Genomic DNA, 10,416 nt, shown 5'->3' with positions numbered 1-10,416 from the left:
ACATCTCTAGGTATTGGTTTTGTTAAGGGATCTGCTACCATCTTGTGCGTAGAAATGTAATGTAAAGCGATTTCCTTACGTGCTATGATATCTCTAACAAATTATACTATGTATCTATGTGCTTAGTCTTACTATGATACTTAGGGTCTTTAGTGTATGTCATTGCTGCTTGGCTATCACAAAAAATTTGCACTGCATCTATTGGCCTGGCAATGATCCCTAAGTGCTCCATGAACCTTTTTAGCCATACAACTTCTTGTATTGATGTATAGCATGCAATGAAATCTGCTTCCATACTTGATAAAGTTATACATGTTTGTTTCTTGCTACTCCATGAAATGGTACCATTGTTAAGCAAAAAAACATAACCAGAAGTGGACTTTCTTTCATCCAAGTCTCCACCCCAGTCAGCATCAGAGTAGCCCACCAACTGTAAGTCACTTCCTTGATAACATAATTTGTAATCAACAGTGCCCCTTAAGTATCTTAAGATTCTCTTAACAGCTTTCCAATGTGTTTGTCCTGGATTAGATTGATAACGACTAACAAGACCCACTGCATAACAAATATCGGGACGTGTACAACATTGCATACATTAAACTCCCAATTGCACTTGAATATGGGACCCTCTTCATGGCATCTTTTTCACTTTGATTTTTGGGACATGTTTCAAGGCTTAAATTTTCACCTTTAGCTACAGGGGTGTCTATTGATTTACAGTCTCTCATCCTGAATCGTTCAAGAATTCTTTCAATGTATGATTCTTGTGATAAAGTTATTAAATTCTTAGAGCGATCTCTATGAATTTTAACTCCAAGGATGAATTATGCTTCTCCCATGTCCTTCATTTCAAAATTTAGGGACAACCAACTCTTTATAGCCTATTTACAAAAGTAAGACTATTTCCAGCTAATAGTATGTCATCCACATAAAGGGACAATATCACAAAATCAGTTTCAGACCGCTTCATATACACACAATGGTCTTCATCGATCATATTAATGTCATAAGACGTAATAGCGCGATGAAATCTTAAGTACCATTGTCTAGATGATTGTTTAAGTCCATAAATAGACCTTTTGAGCTTGCAAACTTTGCGCTCTTGACCATTTTGGATAAAACCTAATGGTTGTTCCATATAAATTTCTTCATCTAGTTCCCCATTGAGAAATGCAGTCTTTACATCCATTTGATTTAACTCCAAGTTCATACTTGCAACTATAGCTAGAATCAGTCTAATAGAGCTAAATCTCACAACGGGAGAGAAAGTATTTTCATAATCAATGTCCTCTTGTTATGTGTACCCCTTAGCCACCAAACAAGCTTTGTAGCGTTCAATTACACCATCCGCCTTTCTTTTAATTTTGAGAACCCATTTATTCCCAATTGTCTTTCGACTTGGCAAAAGATCAACCAAATCCCAAACATGATATGTCCTCATGGACTCCATTTCCTCTTTCATTTCTTCTATCCACTTACCCTTAGTAGGGATTGAAAAAGCCTCTTGAACTGAATTAGGCTCTTCATCATCTTGCGGAGTAACTATTAATGCTTCCCCTTCGATATAAAATCGACATCGAGGAATAGTTCCTCGTGTACTCTTCCGCAGATGTGTCTCTTGTGGAATATTCTCTAAATGAGTAATTCTCCCACTTGGATCAGCAAGAGAAGGTAAAATTTCTTATTCCTCACTTCTTTGATCTTGAAGATTTTCTTGATGATCCACAACTTCATAAAATGACAAAGTTCTATCAATGTCACCCTTACTAGGAAATTCAGTCTCTAAAAATGTGGCATCTCGTGACTAAAGCTCTGTTGTACTTCCATCTTCATTTTCTCCTATGAAGATATAACCATTTGATTGCTTTGAATAGCCAATAAAGATGCATTTATTGCCCCTAGGGCCTAACTTCCCATATTTATGAGAAGAATCATGCACGTATGTGGCAGACCCCAGGGTCGCAATATATTTAAGTTAGGTTTTCTACCCATCCATAATTCATAGGGTGTGGAAGCAACGGACTTAGAGGGCACACGGTTAAGCACAAAAGCTGCAGACATCAATGCGTCTCCCCAAAAGGAAATTGGCAAGCTAGCCTGCGTCATCATAGACCTAACCATTTCAAGCAAAGTTTTATTTCTTCGCTCAGCTAATCCATTTTGTTGAGGAGTGTATGTAATTGTTAATTGTCTTACAATTCCTTTTTCATCACATAGATCCTTAAATTGATCTGATAGATACTTACGCCGACGATCAGTTCTTGAATCTTTTATTCTTAAGTTTAATTAATTCTCCACCAAATTCATAAATTGTCTAAACCATTCCAATGCTTTTGACTTATGGGAGATCAAATAAACATGACCGTGACGAGTATAATCATCTATAAATGTGATGAAATATGAGGCTTCATGCCTCGCCCTCACACTCATAGGACCACATATATCTGAATGGATGAGTTGCAATGGAAACTCAGCTCTAGTTCCCTTTTCAAATGGTTTTCTAATCGTTTTTTCCTGCTAGACAATGTTCACATATTGACATTTCAATTTTAGTTAAGGACCCCAACAATCCTTCTTTTGCCAATCCTTTCATTCTTTCAAGACCTATATGTCCAAGTCTAGCATGCCAAATATTTATATCTAAAATTGGAGTTGTTGTTAAAGCAAAACAACCATGATTATTAGATATATAATTAAAATCACAAATTGTGTCCAACACAAAAAAACCATCAAAAAGGTAACCAGAACCATAATATTCAGTGCCATAAATAATGTCAACAGAATTATTGTGAAAATTCACACTGAAATTTAATTTAAGAAGAGAAACAACTAAAACTAAATCCCGCCGAGTGTCTGGAACATATAAGACATCATGTAGGAGAAGGATTCGTCCACCTTGCAACTCTAGTTTGCATGTTCTGATCCCTTTCACTTCAATTGATGCATTGTTTCCTACATAAAGCCATCTGCTCCTGGAAGGCAGTTGGCGGTATTCAAGAAATGATCCTCTGTCTCTAGCTATGTGGTATGTGGCTCCTGAGTCAACAGTCCACAAAGTATTAGCATCTGCCATTAATGCAGTACTAGAGACATAAGCAAAATGTGGAGTTTTAGTGCATGATTTTACCTTATTCTGCTCTAGGCAATTCCGCGCAAAATGACCCATCTTGTGACAAGAATAACAGTCCACTTTGGCCATATCAATCTTCTTAGCACCATGTTTTCCTCTCTTCTTAAATTGAGATTTATCCTTCTGATTTGACTTATCAGATCCCTTTTTCTTTCATGCTTTCTTGTTCTTGTTCTTTTGCTTAGGATTAGAAGTTCCAGCAGATTCAGCTAGAAAAGCTTGATCAATTGCTTTAGAAGCGTCACGACACTCATCTTCAAGAACAAGATGGTGCTCAATGTCTTCAAAAGACTTGATGCTTTCATTATGGGTCATATGAATTTTCATATATTCCCAACTAGCAAGAAGAGATCTTATAACAACTTGCACTTGTTGTTCATCAGAAAGATTATGACCAGCTAATTTTAGTTCTCGTATCATATTTGACATCTCTCTTAAATGCTGCCTATCGATAAATTAGGGCACAGTCTATAGGTGTCAAACTTAATGGTCAACCTCCTAAGTTTTGTAGCAGAAGTGCCACCAAACTTATCTTTCAATGCTATCAACATAGCTTGGGCCGTTGGATAAGATTCGAACTCACACATAAGATCATCAGCCATACTACTCAGCAACGTTATGCGAGCACTACTATTTTTCTTCTTCCAGACTTGAAAAGTCTCGAGATTTCTCTCATGTTGTTGGGTGTCATCACCCGCCGGTTCAACCATCACATGGTTTAGGGTCTCCAAAATCTCTTGCTCTTCAAAAATGTATTGAATCTTACGGTGCCAAATGTCATAATTATCACCATTTAATTTTTCACCCTTGTTCAATTCAGCAATAGTAGTCTTTGAAGTCATTTTATAAACTTATCTACGCACATAGAAGACATAGCACAAATAAACACCAAACACATTTTTTTTATATGCTGCAAAATTGCATCTAAATTAATATTGTCCAGCTAGAAGCCCATGTTCAAAAGTCTGTGTTTGCCTTACTTTCATCACATGTAACCTTAAGCGTATCAATATTATTTTTGAATCAATTGTGCGCTAATAAATTATGATAGTTCTAAATAAGAAAAATTGTCTATCAATAAGAACTCTCACTCAATATATATATGTATATAAATTTATAAATCGTTCAATATACATGTCTCACACAAATGACAAAAACCATTATCATGGATTACTTATTTATTTATTTTGAAATTTGCCTAGAAAACTTTTACAACTTAAAAAATTTCCCAATTATGTCTTCAAACAGTGAACTTTCAGCACTCATGTCTCATTTATTCGATGTCAAAAAATGGCAAATAATATATCGTTGGAAAGGTTTTGAAAGTATCTTTCCAGTGATATATGTCTTGCACACATCAGAAAACATGAAGGGGGAGAAAATGAGCTTGAAAGTTGGGCAGTCGTGTTGAAATTTCCAGCAGTTTTTTTTTTCTTTGGCAGCCAACTTTCAACACCCATATCTCCTTCATCCGATATCAAAATTTTACAAATAATGTATTGATGGAAAGCTATCAAAAATATCTTTACATTAATACATGGCTTGTTGAGTTTGTCAGTCCACTCTAGGAGAAAATTTTGCCGAAAGTCAGTACATTTATTAAAAAAAATGTAAAACTTTTTTGAAATGTAATAAAATCGAAAATCCGCTTATCACTAATTTTTATGATTCAATGGTGAAAATATAATCACATCTAACAAACCTTGCTCTGATACCAATGAAGGATTTAAACTCGAAGATTTATGCGGAATTATACATACCTTCTTGTTATAGGATCAAGTGCTAGCACCACCAATATTTGCCTAAGTGGTTTCTTAATCACTATGGAGTCTTGTATTTTTTTTTTTACAACAACTACATTATTCATCTAAGGAACTCTTTCTTGTGTTGTTTGTGTTGTTCTTGGATGACCCCAAGTCCTCCCTTTTATAGGACAAGGTTAGGACTTGTAACTATTATTCATTCAAGAGTTACATCACCCCTTATCCTATAACTCCCACTCCATTCAAGAATACATAACTATTCTTCTTTTACTAGAGGGAGTTATTAGTGGAGTTGTAACTTACTTCATGAATGAAGCAAGTTACTAGTCAACCCATCAATGTGTGTATCTATTTCCTACAAATAATAAGATGGATGAATAATTCATCGTTACACAAAAACTTCTCAACACAGTACTAAATTGAATTGGTTCTGGTGGTAGTACTATGATATTCTGAGATTCATATTTGGTACCAAGTATCTAAGTGAAAGGGCAAGTCTGGTAGAAGAACATATGCTGGAGCTGTTGGAAGATCTTCTTCTGATTTGAAGTTAGAATTTGTTGCTATATATAGAGCAGTAATTGAACTAGCATATAATGGTTTCTTTGACCTACCAACGAACGCGCCAGAAAATATATTGCCTCTGGCAGCTCCATCCAGATGGAGCGTGTTCGTTTATGAACATTAGAAAAAAAGAGAGTTTTTAATCAATCCTTTTAGCCACGATGATTTGTCGTCTGAACGTGTTTCACTAGTTGGCTTTGTTTAAAACACCTATCCCTTGAGTGAGTGAACTTGGTTCTCATAAAGGTATTCTGTCATTCATGAAAACACAAAATATATATATACAAGGATGGTAGTCCAAGTATATGTAGGAAATATAGAAGGAGAACACTATTTTTAGAGAATGCTCAAGTTTTATATAGGCTACTTAAGGCCACTTGAGATGATTAGAATCATCTATTACATCTCTATTTATACTAATAAAATATAAAACTAAAGGTCTTCCACAAATAACTAGATAAATGTATCATAATTAATTAGATGCATGTATTACAAACTCCTAAAAGACTTCTTGAAAAACTAAGAGACAATATTGAAAGACTAAGTATCAAGGTGTGAATGCATTAATTCCAACACTCCCCCTTAATGCATTTGCTTGACAACTCCAATGCCTTCTCGAAGATACCAAAACTTTTCTCTTGGAAGTGCTTTGGTGAAGATGTCAACAAGTTGTTCTCCTGTCTGACAATAATTGTAACTGAATTTTGCCTTTCTCTTGTGCTTTTGAATATCTCCTTCTTGATTGAGTTAATTGGTTTTGTAAATCCACTTTAGACTTACAACTTCTCTTTCTTTGGGTACACTCACACACTCCCAAGTATTATTTTTCTCAATCATCCAAATTTTTTCTGCCAAGGCTTTCTTTCAAACATCATGCTTTATTGCCTCCTCATAATTTTCTTTCTCAACACCGGCAAAGTTGCATCTTTGATAAATATCACTCAACATTTTTGTTCCTCTTGGAGGTGGTTCTTCATCATTTAATAAAATTTAAAAAAAATCATGATGTGCTTTTTGTTCCTCTTGGAGGTGGTTCTTCATCATTTGAATTTGAGATTTCTCCTCCTTGAGGGACATCTTCCTCTTCCTCCTTCATGATTTGAAGCTTCTCAAGCAAAAAGACATGGTCCAAGGCTTTCCTGTGATACATACTAAGAATAAGGTAGAGAATACTTCTATCATATCTTTAGATGTGTCACATCAAGAAAAGGATGAGGAAGAGGAAGATTTCTCCTCCTTGAGGGACATCTTCCTCTTCCTCTTCCTCTTCCTCTTCCTCTTCCTCTTCCTCTTCCTCATCCTCTTCTTGATTTGACACATCTAAAGATATGATATAAGTATTCTCTACCTTATTCTTAGTATGTATCTCAGGAAAGCCTTGCACTATGTCTTTTTGCTTGAGAAGCTTCAAATCATGAAAATTCAAGTGACAAAATCTTTTGTGCCAAAGCCATGAATCATCTACAACTTCATTTTTGAATGCATTGTACTGAAATTGTAAAGGAAATTTTCTTTTTGTCATTTCTACTTCAACGATGACTTGATTTGGCTCAATTTTATCATAAATCTTGCAATAACTATTTCTAAACACAAGAGAGAATAACCATTTTCCATGAATTGACGAAACACTAAGCAAATTTTCTTCCAAGTCAGAAACATAAAGCACATCATGAATTTGCTTACCGCTCCCTTTTATGTTGATCGAAATGGTACATTTACCTTTTGCATCAACTAAGGCTCCATTCCCCATTCTCACTTTAGTAATAATGCTACTATTAATTGAGAGGAAAACTCACTACAAGAAAACACTCAATTTATGAGGATTATTTTGTCAATTTATGGCGGTTTAGGGACTCCACAAACTGAATTGTGGAGGCTTCTAAAAATGTTATAATTACCCTTTCCATGAGCATATTTGTGACGGTTTAAATTAACCTCCACGACATCCTCCACAAAATGACTATTTAATTTGTGGAGGTTTTCTAATTTCATTTTGTGATGGTTTAAAACCTTCACAATATAATCTCACGCTTTTAAAAATTAAATTTTTATGGATTTAAAATATTGTGATATGAAATCAAATTTTGCATAATTTGATTTGCGGAGTCTTACAAAAATATTATCATCTTAATAATAAATATGGGTAACATCAAGTCTTCATATTAATATGAATAAATAGTTTTACTAAATAACACATTCAATAAAAATCAAATTTCATTAAACAAACTCATATTAATAAGGTTTACAAGTTTAAATTAATATAAATTAAAGTAATACAAACATGTGAATAATAACTTAGACCATACAATTTTAAAGGAGACAACAAATAAACATTAAAAAAAATTCATAGCATTTGTTTGGTGATTTGAGTTGTTGTCATCCACTCTTTTATTCACGGGTGAAGCAAGTTAAATATCCTCATCAGGCAGCAACAATGAAAATCAAGAACATCATACATAATTAGTTAAACATATATTTATACACATATATCTTTGTACATTTTGATAAAGAAAAAATTAGGCTTACCAAAATCAATTAAACATAGAATATGAAGAACTTAATAATGTGATGAGAATACAAATATTTTCTGAAATATATTAGACATTAATGCATTATGTTTCACAACTTGCAAAATATAAAATACCTATAGATTAAATAATAATAATCATAATAACAATACATATATTTAAAATTCGAATGTGAATTACCAATCTCATAGAGCAGAGAATTACCATCTATCCCACTTCGCAAAACCTACAAAACAAAAAGTAATTAGAAAAAATAACATTCACAAAATAATTGAACCAAATAATGGGTAAAAGTGAGAAGGGAGAAGGAGGGTTATGTAATGAATGAGTTGTGGGGGAAATATATATCTAGTTAGAATGTAGTACGTGGGAAGGGGGTGTAGGAGATGGTTATTTAATTGAGTATGTAAGAACAAGCTTTTCTTTTTTTCTTTTTTTTATTATTTTATATGAACTAATAACTATTGATTAAAATGTTTTATCTTAATAAATCAACTAGTATTACAAGAGGTTAGGTAAAATTTGAATGCAAATTAATAAACAAAAAATAAATATGATTATTGATTTTGCATCTAAGTTATATATATATATATATATATATATATATATATATATATATATATAATTTCTAAAAGTAACAAATTTAACAATTTTTTGGGGGTTGATAATCGCCACAAATTATACTAACTTGTGGCGTTTTTCTAACCCTTATAATAAAATCACCACAAAAAAGTTTATATTGTGGGAGTTAGAATAAAACGTCACAAAATGAAATAATAGTGGGATTTCTTAAAACTCTCACAAATTAACCGCCATAAATTGAGCCATTTTTTGTAGTGACTTTTTCATCCCCAGTCATGTGATTGCTACAACCACTATCAATATACCATTCATTGCTTTTTGCTGAAACATTGAGAAGCAAAGAAAAGAATTTCTTCCATTTCTTCCTCTTGTTCTTCACAGAAATTTGTTTGTTCATGTTGCTTGTGCCAACAATATTCTCAATGTGGCCAAAATTGTTTACAAAAGTTACATTGGGGCTTGCCTTTGTGCCAATATTTTTCTGCATTGTGATTAGTCCTTTTGCAAATTTTACAAAAAAAAACTAGTACTTTTTTCACCTTTTTCTTCAACCTTCTTAGAAGAATCATCATGATCCTGCTTCTTTTTTGGATTGTAATTCTTTTTTTGTTGATTTTTTGAGAATTTTTGAGAATTCTCATTTGTTCTAGACTGGAAAACCCTCTCTTTGGGTTGATCTTCACAAAAAAAACTTCGCTTCTCGTGTGCACGAAATGATTAGACTAGCTCTTTGATAGAAATCTTAGAAAGATCTTTCGTCTCCTCAGTGATAGCAACAATGTACTCATACTTTTCTGTGACACTAATTAGAATCTTTTCCACAACTTGTTGGTCAGAAATTGTATCACCATGATTTCTCATTTCATTAACAATATTCATGACTCTTGTGCAATATTCATCATCTATTTTTTCAGATTCTATCACCTTCAAGTTTTGAAATTCTCTTCTAAGAGTTTGAAGATTTATAGTACGTACCTTTTTGTCACCATACACCTCAGTTTCTAGAGACTCCCAAGCTTCCTTTGCAGTCTCACAAGTAGCAATTAATTTTTGCAAAATATGCTCTTGAGACACCCATTTCAATTTTGCTCAAGGCTTTTGCATCTTGACGGTACTTAGCCTCAAGATTTTTCATCTCTGCTGATGTAAGTTCACCATCGTTTTCTGGCTCTTCAAAGCCATTTGCAACAATAGTCCACAAACCTTTAGCTTTCAAATGTGTTCTCATTCTTATCTTTCAGTATTCAAAATCAGCTCCATCAAAAAATGGAGTAAGAACAACTGAAGAATCAACATCTTCATTTGTTTTGGATGCCATATTTTTTTCCTCACCTAACCTCAGATTAAGAACGAAAACCTTCTCTGATACCAATTTGTAGGAGATATAGAAGGAGAATACTATTTTTAGAGAATGCTCAAGTTTTATATATGCTACTTAAGGCCACTTGAGATGATTAGAATCATCTATCACATCTCTATTTATACTAATAAAATATAAAACTAAAGGTCTTCCACAAATAACTAGATAAATGTATCATAATTAATTAGATACATGTATTACAAACTCCTAAAAGACTTCTTGAAAAACTAAGAGACAATATTAAAGGACTAAGTATCAAGGTGTGAATGCATTAATTCCAACAGTAAAAGTCTCAACATAGTTATTATGAATGTGTGTGTATATATATATATATGTTTCCCTTCCCTGGATCTCGGATGTATAGGTTTGACTTACAAGAGAGTACAGTTGTAGACTTTTAAGGATTTTTGCAATTCTTTCAAAAATACATTTACAAGAGTGTACATTTGTAGACTTTTTTGTCAAATAAATAGTATTTGACTTTGATAA

Source organism: Solanum verrucosum, unplaced genomic scaffold (assembly GCF_900185275.1).
Source record: "Solanum verrucosum unplaced genomic scaffold, falcon-dt-bn FXZP01000132.1, whole genome shotgun sequence".
Lineage (NCBI taxonomy): Eukaryota > Viridiplantae > Streptophyta > Magnoliopsida > Solanales > Solanaceae > Solanum > Solanum verrucosum.
The sequence above is the reverse complement of the archived record's forward strand: the minus strand, read 5'-3'. Positions refer to the sequence as shown.